The following is a 16,435-nucleotide window of genomic DNA, read 5'->3' as shown; positions in this document are numbered from 1 at the left end:
TGCAGGCTGCCTATCGGGAATGTCCTCTAAACCATGCCCAGAAATTGTATGGGAGTGTACTCGCAAAGGGCTGGGCGAGAAGAGGACAGGAACTATTTTAATGAGGAAGTACAGTTGATGAGGTTTTGATGTTTGTGCCATCCTACAGTCTAACTTTCCTAGCAGCTCATGCAGTCAAAAGGAAGTGTCCTGCCAAGCACTCCAGAGAAGTATGCAGTAGTCGTGGGCTTTGCGATTGCTTTCTGACTGGTGACTGCTAAGATCACATACTGTGTCTGTGTGGGTGAACTACCTTGAGGTTAACAGTTACCTTGACATTAACCATTCTGTGTTGAGGGGGAGACCAGCCATGTTCTTACGCTGGGCTTAAGTCTTTTTAAATAGTCATTTTTACAGTGATAACAGGTAACTGAAGACAACTCTTGCTAACGAATAATACTGAGGTCAAGTACAAAAGAATCTTTTTGCTGCTAGTGACAATGGCTATCAACCTTACCTGTGTTATGAGGCTGGTGGCGTTTAATCCTATGTAGCATATGCAGTAGTGGTTGTTTTTTCATTCTGTCACAGATTCTCTCCAATGTTCACTTAGAATTGGATCTCAATTGCTGTTGATCCCTGTTTCTTGCTAAGCTTGGTGTCTTTGTACACGTGCACACCTCTGGTGTCTTTGTACATGTGTACACCTTCAGATTTGACCACTGGCTTTTCTCTGAAAAAATAAAGCATGGCTGTTTTCTGTTCTTGGGGGTTAGCAAATTGTTAACCAATTGGAAGGGTAACATGCTCTTTCTTTCCCTGGGAGGTGATGTGTGTATGTATGAGGGTACAGCTCATAGGCACATGTAAAATTAATCTACTTCAAAATATTATTTATGATCTGTAGTTTTTTGGTGACTAATTAGCAGTAAGCTTGGAGAGAATAAATCCTGTTTTTTGAGTACTGAGATTGGATGGACATGGTATCTTTTGAGTTTAAAAAGGAGGTTCTAATGCACCCTCAGCCATCAGATATGCATGTTCTGTTTCTCCATTACTGCAGGTGCTCTCCAAGGTTCTCCTTTGGGATGGGACTGTACAGGAAGACACAGTCCGTGGTGTGGGACTGAGCAAGCTGCTGAATTGTTACCTACTTCTGAACCTCTTCAACACACCACCAGGGCCAGAAAACATAGAGAAGTGTAAAGAGGTGAAAGGTCTTATTTCCATGGGGACAGATGTAGTCTGAAGTGTAATTATTTAACATTTGAAGTTGTTTTTTTTGTTTGTTTGTTTGTTTTTTGATGACCTTGGTGTATAAAAGAATTTCAAAGCAAGCATTGGTTCCTAGGCTTTAGGAATAACTGCTTAAAATGATGGTTTTGTTTTTTGAAGAGTAAACACTGCCAATAATAACTGAACTAGCCAAAAGGACAAGTCTGCCAGAAGTGGTGTGACTTAGTTTTATTGAAAGCCTTTTTTTTTTCTTTTTTCTTTTCTTTCAGAATGCTCTCTGGGTGAACAGGTGGTTGCATGCTTCCCAGAAAGGTGGTTCCAAAATCATGGAAGTGGGTCAACTCTCCCCGAGTCAGTGAACTTCTGCCAGCATTTGGTTCAGTGAGCACGTATGCTTCACAGGAATAACCACGGGTAACAAACAACATGTTCTTTGGGATGCAGCACTTACTCATATTCTTTATGTTCATATTTCTTTTAGGGACGTGGTTCAATGGGCATGGTGGTGATGGGTTGACAGTTGGACTAGATGATCTTTGTGGTTTTTTCCAACCTTAATGATTCTATGATTCTTAAATTCCTCAAGCCTCATGCATTTAACACTTTCAGTGATGTACTTCCAACATCTACGTACAACTAAAGATGCAATCCATAATGTAAAATGGATCGCTTTTGCAGTACTAGTTCAGGCTAGTTTGAGGCTCTAGATGTTGGGTGCAGTTAGTGGTCAGTGTAGCTCAAGGCACGTTTTAGCTTTATTGATTTTGAAGTCAGGTGTGAATGTGTTGCTATATCAACTTGTTTTTGTAATAGTGATGAAACTAAAGAAGTTGTTCTCCTGTTGGTGAAAGTCAAGGATCTGCGTATTGCTGAAGAGCTCACTGAAGAGTGCAAATGGGAACATCTTAAATCTGTGATCAGGAAATAAGGATTTCTTTGAAGCAGCAGTTCTTTTACTGAAACAAGCCTGATGCTCACTCTAAAAAAGTGTTCATGTTGAATGAGTGGACTTTCTATGATCTATGAACATCTACTGATGGTAAACGGGTGTTTAGGAAGGTAAGAAGTTGCACAGGAGAACGTCTTAACTACGCTTACTCTTCTCTGGAGTATGATTTGTAGTGGAGCTTTGTACTTGAGGTACAGACTGGACTTTGTGCACAGACTTGGAGTTGTCACCCGCCCTCATTTATCAGACGAGCAGAACAACAACTCCAGTTACCTTCTAGTAATTGGCTCTCTAAGGACATTTACCTTTTGATTCCCTGTAAGACCCATTAAACCTCATCTCATTGTACCCGTGTTAGATTTCTAATGTTGTGTAACTTCATATATGTGCAGTAAATATTACTGCTGCAGAATAAAAAGGATGTTTTATTGTAGAAACAGCAGTGCATCACAAATTCTGCTAAGTTTGCTATTGCCTGCTTCTCTAAAATGTTATGTATGGGTCTTCCATTTAACTCTTGGGGGCTTTTATTCCCTATGGTTTTTCTGTTGTTTTTTATTACAGAATATGTATTTTTGTAAACTATTTTAATTGTAAATTGCATTCATCAGTGTTATAGACAACAATGAATTTTAAAATAAAAGCAAAACCATTATTTTGAAAAGTAAAGATGTCTTTGTGTTAATGAGACTTTTAACGCTTTCAAGTCTCCAACACGGCAGGAATGTTATGTGAAGTATGGAAAAAAACTGTGGCACTGCTGGCGCTTCATTATCTGCAGGATTTAGGAGTTCTGTTGTAAGTAATTGTGCACTTCTACTTTCCTGAGTGCAAAGAAAATACAACTGATAAGTAATCGGCTGAAGCATGTGATCTCCGTGCTTGCTTTTGTCTCCTCTGCTTCCTTATTCATGTGGAAAGTTGCTCACAAAGAAATTAGTCTTGTGCTGCTGTGAAATTGGAATAGGTTCTATCACGCTTTACCTCTGCAGAGGCTTCTTCCAGTGGCTGCAGACGTCACTTGTCATGACTGGTAAGCAGGGGAAGGCGATTTTTACTGGAGCTCAGAAGCCCCATCCCAGTTGAGTATCTTTGAGAACCTACTGTGCCACTTTGTGGTGAACCTTGCACCCATTCACACAATCTGACTGGAGTAACAGCTAATCTGGCTTCATTCTTTCAGGCTGCTTTCAAAAGGTTGGTATTACTGCTTTGTTGTCAGGTTACTATTGGTGCTTTATCAGATGTCATTTCAAAAGTGCCTCTACAGGACAGCTAAGCAGCACTTACACTCAGATTGTCCAGCTGGGCTTCTGTACATCTGCTTCCCTGCCATAGCCCCCTTCTGAACCTACTGAGTGAAGCATTTTCACAATTGGCCCCTGTCTACTTGGCAAAGGCAGAAGAAACAGTTATTTGGAAGTGACAACACAATAACTGCAAACCCCTTCTATTAGCTGTGATTAAGAAGGGAAGGCAGAAGCAGGGCTGAACACACTGTAACGCTGTTTTCAGGAATGGACAGTTTAACATTCAGATGAGAACTGCTGAAATTTCACTGTCTTTTATTTGCATACGAAACTTGAAAATTGACAATTCTTACACTGAACTCAAAGCTGTTACTTGTTCAGCTCTTCACTCGCTTCCCTCCGTATTTATTCCTCTATTTTGAAGTATCATACTCTCGCAGCATATCGAATTCCAGCCAGGGCTGCTTCCACTTCTGTGCTTCCTTCATTTTTTTCTCGGGTAGCTCAAATTTTATTCCTTTAATGTTGTATTTCGGCCTCTCCCACCGTTTTGACCATGGTTGAGGTTTCATTCTGACCTGCAGCTAGAAGGAAAATAAAAAAAAAAAAAGAAAAAAGAAAAAAGAAAGGTATTAAAAGGTCAGATGGTCAGAATTCTGACTGTGAAGCAAAGCAGTGAGACAATTGCTGCTTTAAGAGAAGAAAGCAGCCCGATCTGTCAGCAAAATAAGGGACTGCTGGACACCAGTGGGAGAAAAGGGATTTTGGGGCTGTGTGGCTGTTACGTTTGTTCATATACCTAAATAACACTGATTTATTACACCGTCCTTAAGTTGATATGCTGTTAACTCTCTTCTACGCTTCTAACTCTGTTACTTACTAAGGAAAGAAGAAGAGGACAGCAGCCGTTCCTCCTTTTCCCTGTAAGCTAAATTGGATAGCATTCTTTTACCAGTCTGCCAGACCTTCTGAGATGCAGTTCTTGCTAACTGCTCCTTCCACCCCCCACATCAGTAGCATTAAGTTTCCATAGCGCTGGCTGTTCTGTCTGCACAGTGTAATACAGAGGCATCTGCAGGCTGTTACTCCTTGTATGTCTCCTAAGTTACCTACTGAGGAAGGCAGGTACTTTGGTTATAAATGTTCTTTCCCTACAGGAGTAGCATTAAGGTACCAGATTTTATATGCTTGTATCACCTTGATAACTACCACAACTAAAAGCTGTTAAACAGCCTTCCAGGCCATTGTAGAATGGCCACTTGGAAGAGACTCACAAGGATCATAGGAGTTCAACCCCTGCCTCCACATAAAACCAGCCACACTATGTCTGAGAGTGGTGTCCAAAGGCTCCTTGAACGCTGGCATGTTTGGGCCTGGGCAACCTGTTTCGTGCACGGTCTACCTCTGGGGCAGAAGCTTTTCCACCCTGACCCTCCCCTGATGCAGTCCTCCATCTGGCCCTGAAATGGAGCCCTGCAGAAACCCCAGGTGACTGCTCACCATCCTGATATAATCCCTGTATCAGTCAGAAAGTTAACTAAATTATCGCCTACGTTCCCACTAGAAAATTAAACTCCTGCCTTGTTTACAGGAATTTCTTCATGGTCTAAATGAGACACAGATGAAAAAAACACTTTTTTCATCACTTGATAGTAAAAGACAATAATTTTTTTCCTACTGTTTCTTACAAACAGCTGAAGAGAGCCTACAGGAGACATCACGTTCAAGTGGTTATCTTGTGTTGGCAAAGCTTAAGGGGACTCTTAAAACTCTTTTCTGCTCCGATGAATTATACCGTGCCATAGAAATCTCCTTATGCTCTGGAGTTCAACTGTCTGGCAGCTAAGTTGAAGGCACGCTTCCTGACACAGTACTGGCCAGAGGGCCACTACCAACAGATTATTTGCATGGGGTCACTGTGTTTCAGACAGCATGGAGACTTGGCCTCAGAGCCAGAGAATGGCTTGAACACCTCCAGGGACAACAGTTCCACCACCTGCCTGGGCATTTTGAGAGGACATTTTTCCTAGTATCCAACCTGAACCTCCCCTGGCACAACTGAAGGCCATCACCTCTTGTCCTCCTGCTGCTCCTTGGGAGGAGAAGCTGACTCCCACCCAGACACAACCTCCTTTCAGGTAGTGGTGCAGAGAAATGACGTTTCCTTTGAATCTCCTCCAGACTGAACAATCCCTGCTCCTTCAGACACTCCCATAATATTGTGCCCCAGATCCTTCACCACTCTGTTGCCCTTCTCTATACGCGATCCAGAGCCCCAGTGCCTTTCTTGTAGTGAGGGGCCCAAAACTGAGCACAGTACTGGACGTGCAGTTCCACCAGTGCTGAGAACAGCCGGCAGATCGCTTCACCAGTCCTTCTGACTGCACTATTTCTGACACAGGCCAGGATGCTGCTGGCATTCTTGGCCACCTGGGCACACTGCTGGGTACGTGCAGCCAACTGTTGACCAATACCCCCGGTGTGCAACGTATCACATCGTCACTCTCCTCTCAGAGGCAGCACCGCCACTTTAAACACTGTGCCACTTAAAGCAGTGCAGGTGGGTTTCGGAGACATGAAAAATGCTTAGCACAAGAGGAATTCCATTTCACAAACAGAAATTCCTGCACTCAGCTCCCAGCTGACCTCGAGATGTGAGGCAAAGGCAGAGGCAGGGCCCGTGTCTCTGTCACCTTCCGACACGCACTTTTCGAGTACCAATGCCTCAGAGCCCTGAGGAATCTGAGGGCGGCCCCCACCGCGGCCTACCCCTTCTACCTCCTCTCCTCTCTCTGCTTCTGCTTGTCAATAATGACGGGCTTCGGGGGAAGCTGGAATTCTGTGGGCTCTCCATCGCCGTTCATTCGACACATCGAGGAAGAAAACCACCCGGTGAAGATAAAACGCTCAGAAAAACACCGTTCTCAAAAGGCACCGTTCCCCACAGCCTCGCAGCTCAAACCCCCCGCAGGCGGCTGCCATAGTGACTACGAGTACTTCCGGTCCGCCGGCGCCAGAGCGCAGGGTGGCTACGGCAAGCTCGGAGGGCCAAAACTGCCCTCAGCGCGAAGCGGAGCTGTGTGTCGCTCTACTCCTAACCCCTTCTGAGCTCTGTTCATGATCTGATGGGCGTATTTGAAGTGGAGGGTATTTGACGCTGCTTAGAGAAAAGAGGGGCCTGTGCAAAAAAGGAGCGTGCTGCATTTTGTGGTGCAAGATGTTCTGGGAACTGCTGCTAACAATGCCCAGCAGGCTTCCTTTTTGCTGAGGAGAGTTTTAGCAAGGATTTTTTATATGAAAAGAGTTCATCCTATATTTCCTTTCACTGACCTTCCGTCGTACTGCTTGAGAAATTGCTATGTCTTGCTGTAGAGAATGCACATGCACCTGCACTTGTATCTGCACAAAGAATCATCTAAACATCTCTGTACGGGTTTCTTTTTGGCACTGGGATGGAGCTGTGTGGAACACAGACTTGGATGAATCTTCAGTCGGGTGCAGGGACGCGTAATGCTCATCTTAGATATCACGCTGACAGCAGCAGTAGAGAGGCAAATGTCATAGGGTTTCATGTTTTTTTTTTTCCTTTTGTTTCAGTCCTAACTGTGGAAGCATAGAAACGTTACCCAGACAGACTGAGCATTTCTCACATGCGCTTTCTACCAATGACACAGGGCAGTGGAAGTCTGCATCAGAAGCATCTGTAACAGCCCTGCAAAAGACTGGTGAGAGTTACCCTGGCAGCCTCTTTTGGCAACCTCAGATCTCTGCAAGCTGTTAAGCTGTGTCGTAAGTCCTCCCGTGGTGCTGACTCAGCTCTCCCTGTCTTTGGTGTAGGAGAGTTGGTCTTGAACTCCTTCCTGTTTCCTGCCTATCATCTGCTCCCTGCTTTGCCCATGGTCCCGTGAACCTTTTACTACTCGCCCCCAGATTTGCACGTGTGGATAAGAGCATCTTGATTTCTGTGTTTGGCTGAGCGGGTAGAGCAGGGCAAGGGGGCTGATTTGGACGTGCCGCTTTCCAAATACGGTGCTGTTGGCGTGGCAGTGCTTCTGGCGTTGCAAATTCTGTCAGATGTCAATGAATTGCTTGGAATCTGTTGAGTTAACTTGTGCAGGTTTCATTCTGGAGCTGAACCCTTCCTGGCCGCTTCTGTGCATAGCCATGGCCTTTGCTTCTTTCTTGCCTTTTTTTCTTGGTTGCGTTTGGCACTGTGCAAGCTGTGAATCACCAGGAAGCAGCTGAAAGTGCTCTGGAGTTGTGGGGGACAAACTCCCAAGAAACAATGTGCAGCTTCAAAACCCCAAAGTTTGGAAAGATGAGAGGTGCGCAGCGCTCTGCCTGGTGCAGGACACGATGCGCTCTGCAAGGCGCTTTCCACGAAGACCTCAGGTCTGTGCTGAAACTGCATCCAAAGCAGCCCAGTGCCCTGTGCTTGTTGTACCCGGAGGTATCGGTGCCAGGGGTTGCTGCTGTGTTTGCAATGCCATTGTGTCAGCAGGGTGACGTTCATGGCGTGCGATGCCCTCGGTCATTGAAGGCATCCTTGCAAATGTTCCTAGTGAGGGCCATGTTTCATTGACAGCATAGGTTGTTTTCTGGAAAGTGAAACAGTGTGCTCGTGTACGTCAAGACCACATTCATTTCCAAGTGACCACAGTGCACTTCACGTCTGCTGCCATTGCCCCTCGGCCGTCTTGTGGTTGAAGCCGGTGGGTGCTCAGCACCACAGCGTCCTTTGCTTACTGCCCCCTTCCCGGTGGGATGGGGGAGAGAACTGTGGGGGAAGAAAAAGAAGGTAGAACTCATGTGTTGAGAGAAATCTCTTTCCAAAGGTAGAGGAAAGGACAGAAGTAATGAATATCTATCTATCTATCTATCTATCTGACTGTCTATCTATCTACCTATCTATCTATCATTGAGTGTATCTAATGAGTGATGTAGAAGCACTGGCTCAGCACCTCCCAACCAATGGCCAAGCAGAAGAGAGAAGAGACTGAGATGAACTCCCACCCCATCCAAAACCCCTTCCACTTGATGTCATATGGTATGGAATATCCCTTTGGCCCGTTGACGTCAGCTGTCCTCATTTGGTTTCCTCCCAGCTCCTTCTTGAGAGCTTTGCTGAGAATGGCCTTGGCTCAGTCCAAGTCTGCTTCTCAGAAATTATAAACATCAGAGTGTTCTCACTGTTGTAGCATCATAAGAGAGACTGAAGAAAAATCGATCCCACCTGAGACTAAGGCAGCCCCCCAGTGTCTGTGCAGTGAGACGTGTGGGGCTGCAGGTTCTGCATTTCCCTGGCAGCATTGGCCAGGGGTGCTGGGGAGGTTTGCGTGCTCAGCTTGGGTATCGCACTGCTGTGCCTGTCAACACAGCATGCTTCGTGCTCTCCAAGCAACAGAACAGCGTTTCATCACCAAGGTGCCGTAATATTTACTGGAACCAGATGCATTTGTGTCTCTGAGGTTGGGTTTACCCTACGAGCGCTTCTGGAAAGAGCTGTTTTGATTCTCTTTGTCCGTGTGCATGTGAAAGCGCTTATCCCTCTTGTGTTCTGTCCCTCGGTATTAATCTTGGTGGGCAGAAGGAGCTGGTGGATTCAGCAGCAGTAGATTCTGTTGGTTTCCTCTCTGCTGCTTCATCCCTGGAGCTCGCTGCTGCACAGAAGAGTCCAGGCGTGTTTATCCCAGGGCTGCTGTAAAGGGGAGCCCGGTTGGCGTAGCAGCGAGCAGCAGCTAACGGGCTGTGCAGAGGAGGGCTTTGCAGAAGGAGCAGGAGTGCCTGCGTCCATCTGTATCCTCGGATACGTTCTGGCAGTGAGGCAGCAGCTGTGGCCACAGTGACTGAATGCAGACTTGGCCTGGGGCTGCCACGTGACGCTTCCTAGCCCGCTAGTATACCTGGCAAAGCACAGCCACCCTGCACCCAGGGCAAGCGTTTGTCTTAGTGTCATGTTTCATGCTGTCTTGTGAAGCTCAGGCACTGGGGGCAGCTTCCCCCCAAAGAAAAGGAGGAGGAAATGAGGTCGTCATGGAAGCCAAAAGGCAAAAATGCGCTCGGGAAAGAAATTGGCAAAGCAGGCTGGTAGTAGTGCTGTGTTTCTCTTCCTTTATTTCCATCCAGGTGAAAGAGATGGCTGCTCTAAGCCGCCCTTGGGTGCAAAGAAGGACCCTAGTGTGGATTTGCCATAGGCCCAGCAAGAGGCTCAACAGCACCAAGCGCCGGGTCCTGCACTTTGGTCCCGACAAGCCCATGCCAGCTTCTCCTGGATTTGGCTGGGATGCAATTCCAAGCACGCACTGATTTCTCGAACGCTGGGGTGCCCTTTTGGAATCCTGTGGTCTTGTGACGTGGTCTTGCCTCCCCACCTTGTCCGTCCATGGTGGAGCAGCCGGGTGGCCCTTAGTGATGTCATAAGCGGCTAGAATGAGGGGAGGAGCAGCGCGTGCTGCGTCCCTTCATTGGAGCGCTTGAGCTCAGCGTGAGTACGTGGCTTGTTGCACTTGTGCATCTACTGAGTCTGTTCGTCTTCATCCCGTCTTGCGCAGCGCCTTGTAGGTAAGCTGAGACGGTGCGGGATAGATGGGTGGGCCGCGAGGCCTTGAGGACTGCTGGCTGGCGGAGCTCCTAGGATCATATTGCTTAGGCTGGACTGTCAGAGGCCATTTTCCCCCGGGCCATCCAGTCCAAAGCCATCCATCAAGGTGGCATTTGTGCCAGGGTTCTTCCCTGGTTCTTCCCTTTGCTCAATTGTGCAAGCTCACTGACCTGCTCTTTCTCCCTCCCCTGCCCACCCTCCGCCTGCTCCCTTGGTGCAGCTTTTGCTCGCGGAAGATCAGAGCAAAGTGACAAGGAACGGCTGCGGGTTCGAGGATCTTCTTCTCCCTTGTTCTGATCTCTTGCCAGGTACGTGCCATGTTTTTTATTGCCACATGGTTCAGCAGCCCGTGTTTAGTCACACCGTGTGTAGTAACTCAGCCTCGTCCAGCTTGGATGTGACACTGGAAAAATCGTGTGGGTATTCTCCACTTCCCCTCCAGCTCAGCCTTCGGCAGGGTGCTGTCTGTCTGTGCTGCTGGGAGGAGCTAGTGTGAAGGAAAGCAATCCCTTAGGCAAAGAACCCTAGCCCCACTCTGTGCAGAGCTGCAGAACGTGAGCCAGGGGCACAAGTGTGCATGCTTTGGCTGTGTGAGTGTGCCCGACAGCTGTAGGGAGCCCAACAGAGATGCAGGAAGAGGAAATGCATGGGCAAGGCTGCGGCCGGCGCTGGTGGTGAGGCTGCTGCTGGGAGCCGGGGGCTGGGGAGCAGCTCCAGCCCCAGCAGTGACACCTCTCCCTGGCCTGCTACTGTGCTCTCAGCGTGCTGCGGGCAAATGCATCTGCTGCTTTGTGCTAGAGTCCCCATCTGCTAGCAGAGGGACAGCGACTTGGTCCAATGCTGCGTATTGCAATGGCTGTCCCATTTGATTAGACTGCACAAAGTGGTTGTTTCTAGAAGTAGTTCTGAAGAAGTCTCTCAGTCCAGTGCTGTGTGAGCACAGGAAATGTGTTTCTTTTCTGTTGCAGCTTGTCGCGCCTGCTGTGATGGGCATCGCGAGCAGCGAGATCAGCCGTGGGCCTGACCGGGCATGGACCGAGGTACAGTGTGAAGCTCTGCTTGGTCTCTGTTCCCTGACTTGAGCCAGCAGTGTGAGCCACAGGTGTGCTCTCCTGCTTTTCAAGAGAGAGAGCATCCTTCCGGCTCTCTTGGTGTCACTAAAGATGTCAGCTTAAAAGCTTCATTGCCTTGATAGTGCCATGTCACCCTGAGATCCTCTTTGTTTGTCCTCAGCTCTTCACCATGGCCTGTGCTCTCTGTTTCAGCCTGAGAACCAGGGGAAGCCTCTGCTGGTCCGTGAGGAGTCATCTTTGAATATTCCAGCTATTGCTGCTGCCCACGTGATCAAGAGCTACGTTGCCCAGGCAGCGGATGAGCTCTCCTTGGAGGTAAGCAGTTAAAGAAGGCATTCCTTGTTGTCACGGACAGAAGAGTATAGGGACGTGTGAACGAATCATGAGGAATATCCTCATCTGTGTGGTGTGTAAGGCAGTGACTCTTGTACCTCCACGTTCAGCTTTCCCACGGGAAATGCCTGAAGAGCTGCCCCGGTGCAATTGCTCTCAAGCTGTGCGCTCTTTGGCAGTGCAGAAGAAGGGTGCCATTTGAGCTGTGCTTTCCTCCCAGCTGTGCTGAAGCTGGGATTGATGTTGCAATCTCTTGCAGGTGGGAGACCTGGTGTGCGTTCTTGCTATGCCAGCAAAGGAGCAGAGCCCCTGGTGGAGAGGCAAGCGTGGCTTTCAGGTAGGCACAAGCTTCAGACTCGTGGGCACAACTGCAGTCGAGTCAGGAACGTCAGCTTCGAGCTGCTCTGCCTGCACAGGGTGGCTTCTGGACGTAGACAGTTTCCCTGTGTCGCTGTCAGAGGACTTTCCCTTTGGCTCTGGGCTTGGGTGGGAAACTGTCTCCTCATGTGACTTAGAAGCAAGAGCCTCTCGTGCTCCATATGCAGTCAGAAGTTGACCACCTCTGTCCTTTGTACAAGCACAGAGGACAGAGCCATCTTCTCCGGAACCAAGTATTGCTTTTGTAGGTCTTCTGGCTGCAAATGTTGAATGAGGGTTACTTTTCTGCGGGCCATTCTGTGTTGGTTTAACAGTTGAGGCCTGATAAATGCTGCACTCAGTATTCCATCCGTCTTTTTGTTCTTGTTCCAGGTTGGGTTTTTCCCTGGAGAGTGCGTGGAGCTCATTAGTGGAAAACTTCCTGAGGCCCTCATCAATTCAGCACCAAAGCCAGGTACGGATGTTACATGTGATGGCGCGGGGAAGTCAAATCGAGTCTTTTTCTGGGTGTGTTCTGTGTTGAATACCTCCTTTATCCATCCCACGTTCTCCTCTGTGTTGATGATCCTTCCTGCATCCCACGGGGCGTAGGGCTGCTGTTTTGTAGGCAGTGAGAATGAGGGCTTGGGCAAATACTCGAATCCTTGTAGAATGCAGTGTTGGCAATGTTCTTGCTGCTTTTATGTGCTCTGTAGAATGTGTTTCCGCTCAGCCTGGTCCCACTGAGCCCAACCTGAAATGAACTGGTTTCTTCCTTTTGTTGTGCAGTGCCAAAGAAGCGTGGCAAGCTCCTCAGCTTCCTTCGTTCCTTCGTGAAGGCCCGCCCAGAGGAACCGAAGCAGCGGGAGCTGGAGAAGGAGAAGGAGAAGGAAGGGTTGTTTGGCTGTGACCTGGGAGAGCATCTTCTCCACTCTGGCCGTGATGGTAAGGAACAGCCCGTTCCTGAGAGCTTCCTCCCTCTGTTGGGCATGACAAGATGAAAGAAAGGGAAATCATGTCTAGCAAGGGGCAGGTTGATACCGGTGGAGAAGCGTGAGGTGGGAGTTATGGCTGAAAGGGAAGCTGAGGCTAATGCTCATAGGAGGCCGGCACACTTGTATTTGCTTAAAGCGAAGTAGCAAGCCAATCCCACGCTAGCCTGAAAACCAAGGAAGCCTTTTGGCCCAAGAGAGTGTACTGCGTCAGTTTCCTAGCTCTTCTGGACATGAGGTCTCACACCTCCATTGCGGTGGGAGCTGTGATGGGTCTTGTGGCAGTGTCTCTGGCTTCTCCAGAATTACTTTCTGCAGGCTGCTTGGCAGGTCCTGGCATTTCTTGAAAGCCAAGAACACGTCCGTGTCCAGTTTCCTCCCCGGCTCCTGCCTGTCTGCGCCGTCTGCGACAGCCTTCTTTCTCCTCTACGGAGGAGGCAAGCAGTAGCCTGGCTGGGCTTAGTGGATGGGATGTGACAGGGGCAGCGGCTGAAGCAGGACTTGAATCAGGAGCTCAGCTAAGCGCTGGCCCTTGTTCTGTAGTCCCCCAGGTCGTGCAGAGCTGCGCTGAGTTCATTGAGCAGCACGGCGTGGTGCAGGGGATCTACCGCCTGTCCGGCGTGGCGTCCAAGATCCAGAAGCTGCGGTAAGAGTGCTTCTGGACTGTATGTTGTCTTGCTTTGGAGTTGTTTTCCTCTTTCTCCAAGCCCTCTGTTTTTGTGTCCTTCTCTCCAGCCATGACTTTGAGTCGGAGCAGATTCCGGAGCTCACCGTCCGGGACATTCACAGCGTGAGCTCCCTGTGCAAGATGTACTTCAGGGAGCTCCCGAGCCCTCTGCTGAGCGAGCAGCTGCATGGCAAGTTCTCGGTGAGCACAAGGCAATGGCCTTCATGTCCCTCTTCCCTGTCCCATACACACACGCCTGCGCAGCTTTTTTTGGTCTTTTTTCTGTTGAAGTTGGGGTTTTGATGGACATCCAGTGGGTGTCTGTGTACAACAAGCAGCTCGTGCTTCCTGCACACCGCGTGCACCGTAACACCTGGTGTGTGCATCCTGCCACTGGAAATGTGGGAGATGGGGGCAGCAGTGCCCTCTGCAGCTCTGAGGCCCTTTTTCTGTTTGCCCCATACGCTTGACTCGCATGATGTGTGTCTCATTCCCTTTCTGCTTTCTTCCAGGACTCTGTTTGTGCCGGTACAGATGAGGAACGGTTGCTCCGAGTGCAGGAGGTCATCCAGCAGCTGCCTGCACCTCACTACAGGTCAGAAAACTGCTGCCCTCAATCTGGGGAGCTCAGCCATGCTGCACTTCAGAGGGTGATGATGCGATGGCAGGCTTTGTGTCACGCTGGCAACGTGATGCCTGTGTGTGTTGAAGTGGTTGATGGCTGCGTGGGGTGAATGGATTGGGTCAGGTCCTGGGCACGGGGGCACGGCTGGTGCAGCTGATGGCTGCAGCTGTGCTTTGCTGGGGCTTGGTGCTGCAGCGTGGCACTTGGGAAAGCTTGATCTACTTGCTAGTAGCAAGAACAGTGAGGTTTGTTTGGTGAATGTGAGCACGGCGTGCTCAGTGGTGCTGAAGGTTTGGCTCTTGCTTTCCAGGACGCTGGAGTACCTGCTGAGACACTTGGCTTGTCTGGCTGGGAGCTGCTCCGTCACAAACATGCCCGCTAAGAACTTAGCAATTGTGTGGGCTCCCAACCTCTTCAGGTAAACTTCTTTTTCCGTCTCAGCACAAGGCTTAGATCTGTTCTCCCCAGGAGCACACTTTGGAGAGTTGGACAATTTGTGCTCTCTTGGTTTTGTCAGATGGGGCTGGTGTGTCCTTGATCAGCCAGGAGAATGTCTTCAGTGGCATCAGTGCTTGCCCACTGCGGAAGTCTCCACAGCCCAACTGGACAGCCTTTGGCTGCCCAAATGCCCAAACGTGGGGAAACGATCTCGGGTCAATGACTTCTCCAATCTGCCTTTTCTACAGATCCCAGCAGAACGAGGCTGCCTGCGCCAGTGGAAGAGCTGCCTGCGAGGAACTGCAGAGGCAGTCGGATGTGGTGGAATTTATGATCAACCACACCGACGTCCTCTTCTGCTCCAGCTCCACATCAGGCATCGGAGATGGAGCAGGTGAGCGTCTTCCTGCATGAGCTTTGTCTTGATGAGACACCTTGATCAAATGCAGGCCTTCTCCAGGATCGCTGAAAGACGCTTTTGCTATCTTGGGGCCTGCAGACTTGTGGGCATAGATGAGAATATGGCATCCTCTGTGGCTGGATGCGGAGAATGTCCAAGCCCAAAGTTGAGCATGAGAAAACCGTCCCTGTCATGGTGATGTTTTGCGTGCAGGTGAAGCTTGATGAAAGGGTTTTGACCTCCTCTTTTTCCAGTGGTTTGGATAAGCAAGGCTGAGAGATGTGCGGCACCTCCCCCAGAACTGTGATGGCTGTGCCGCTGCTTTCTGATCCTCCCTCTTAGCTGTGGTCTTCCCTTCCAGGGTGCGGTTCACCATCAGGGCCCAAGTCTGAGCGCGTGTCTTCTCCTGCCACCAAGCTGCTCACCCTGGAGGAGGCACAGGCACAGAGTGGAGGCCACAGCAGCTCTCCCGCTGTGACACACATCCAGGACATGGAAGTGGAAGAAGGCCCCGCAGCTGCGCGGGGGAAATTCCACACAATCATTGACTTTCCATCTGAAAGGTAAAGAGGACTTTCTTTTCCAGCAGCTTCCTATCAGACTTGGTTGGGTGGGCTTTTGTGGGTTTTTCTCCACTATAGCAAGTGGAGTGCCAAAACTTGCAGAAGCTATGTGACGCCAATGGGGCGTGTGGTGGTGTACTGAATGTCCCCTCCCTTTGGACTCTGAGCTTCAACTAACATGCAGTTGCCTGACGGGCTCAGTTTAGCCACCAGAGTGGGCCTATTGCTAATGTACGTGTCAGAGATGCTTTTGAACTCCCTCTCTGGCTGCACGGTTCCTCAGCAAGCAGTTACAGCTCCAGCTCAATCAAAGCCCTCCCTTCGATGCTGTCCTGGACAGCTGTGCAGCCTCTGCTCGCATGCTCTGCATCTGGGTTGACATGGCTGAGGGGAATGTAGCCAGCAAGACTCCAGGGCTGAGCTCTAGGAATGGAACCGTCGTGCTAGGAACAAGCAAGTGTGGGCAAGAGCTCAGGGCAGCTCTTCCCTCACCCTGCACCATGCACGACTCACACCGCTCCCTCTTTTCTCCCTCCAGACCAAGTCCACCCAGCAGGGTGAAGGAATCCCCAGCATGCAGTTGGTGTTCCTGCTTCAGGCCCAGAAAACCATCCTCTGTGGGCAAACGCCAACTGCAGCGCGATGCCAGGGAGCCCTCGGAAACAGAGGTGGTGGTCCTGGCAGGTAAGGGTGCACATCCAGCTGTCAAAACCCTGCTTGTCAGCGCCATCGAATTCATGCTTGGAGTCCACACAAAAGAGAAAGACAAACAACAAAAGCGCAACAGTTCCTTTTGAGACAGTGCTCCTCCTGTTGCTATTGTCCTATTGGCTTTGTCCTACTGCCACTGCATAAGCAAATCTCAAGAACCACTCTCATCATTCAGCTTGTGCAAGTTTGCCACTAACTGTTTGCCTGTGTATCTACTCCTTCCTAGGTGAATCGAGCCCTCGTCCACGCAGAAGAGCCAGA

At 49.4% G+C, this 16,435-nt stretch overlaps 1 pseudogene; it reads left to right on the top strand.

The window, feature by feature from the left end:
• LOC112530544 overlaps positions 1 to 2,221 on the top strand; it is a 182,245-nt pseudogene extending 180,024 nt beyond the window's left edge.
• Positions 2,222 to 16,435: the final 14,214 nt, after the last annotated feature.

This window comes from Gallus gallus, chromosome Z (assembly GCF_016699485.2).
Source record: "Gallus gallus isolate bGalGal1 chromosome Z, bGalGal1.mat.broiler.GRCg7b, whole genome shotgun sequence".
NCBI lineage: Eukaryota > Metazoa > Chordata > Aves > Galliformes > Phasianidae > Gallus > Gallus gallus.
The sequence above is the reverse complement of the archived record's forward strand: the minus strand, read 5'-3'. Positions and strand labels throughout refer to the sequence as shown.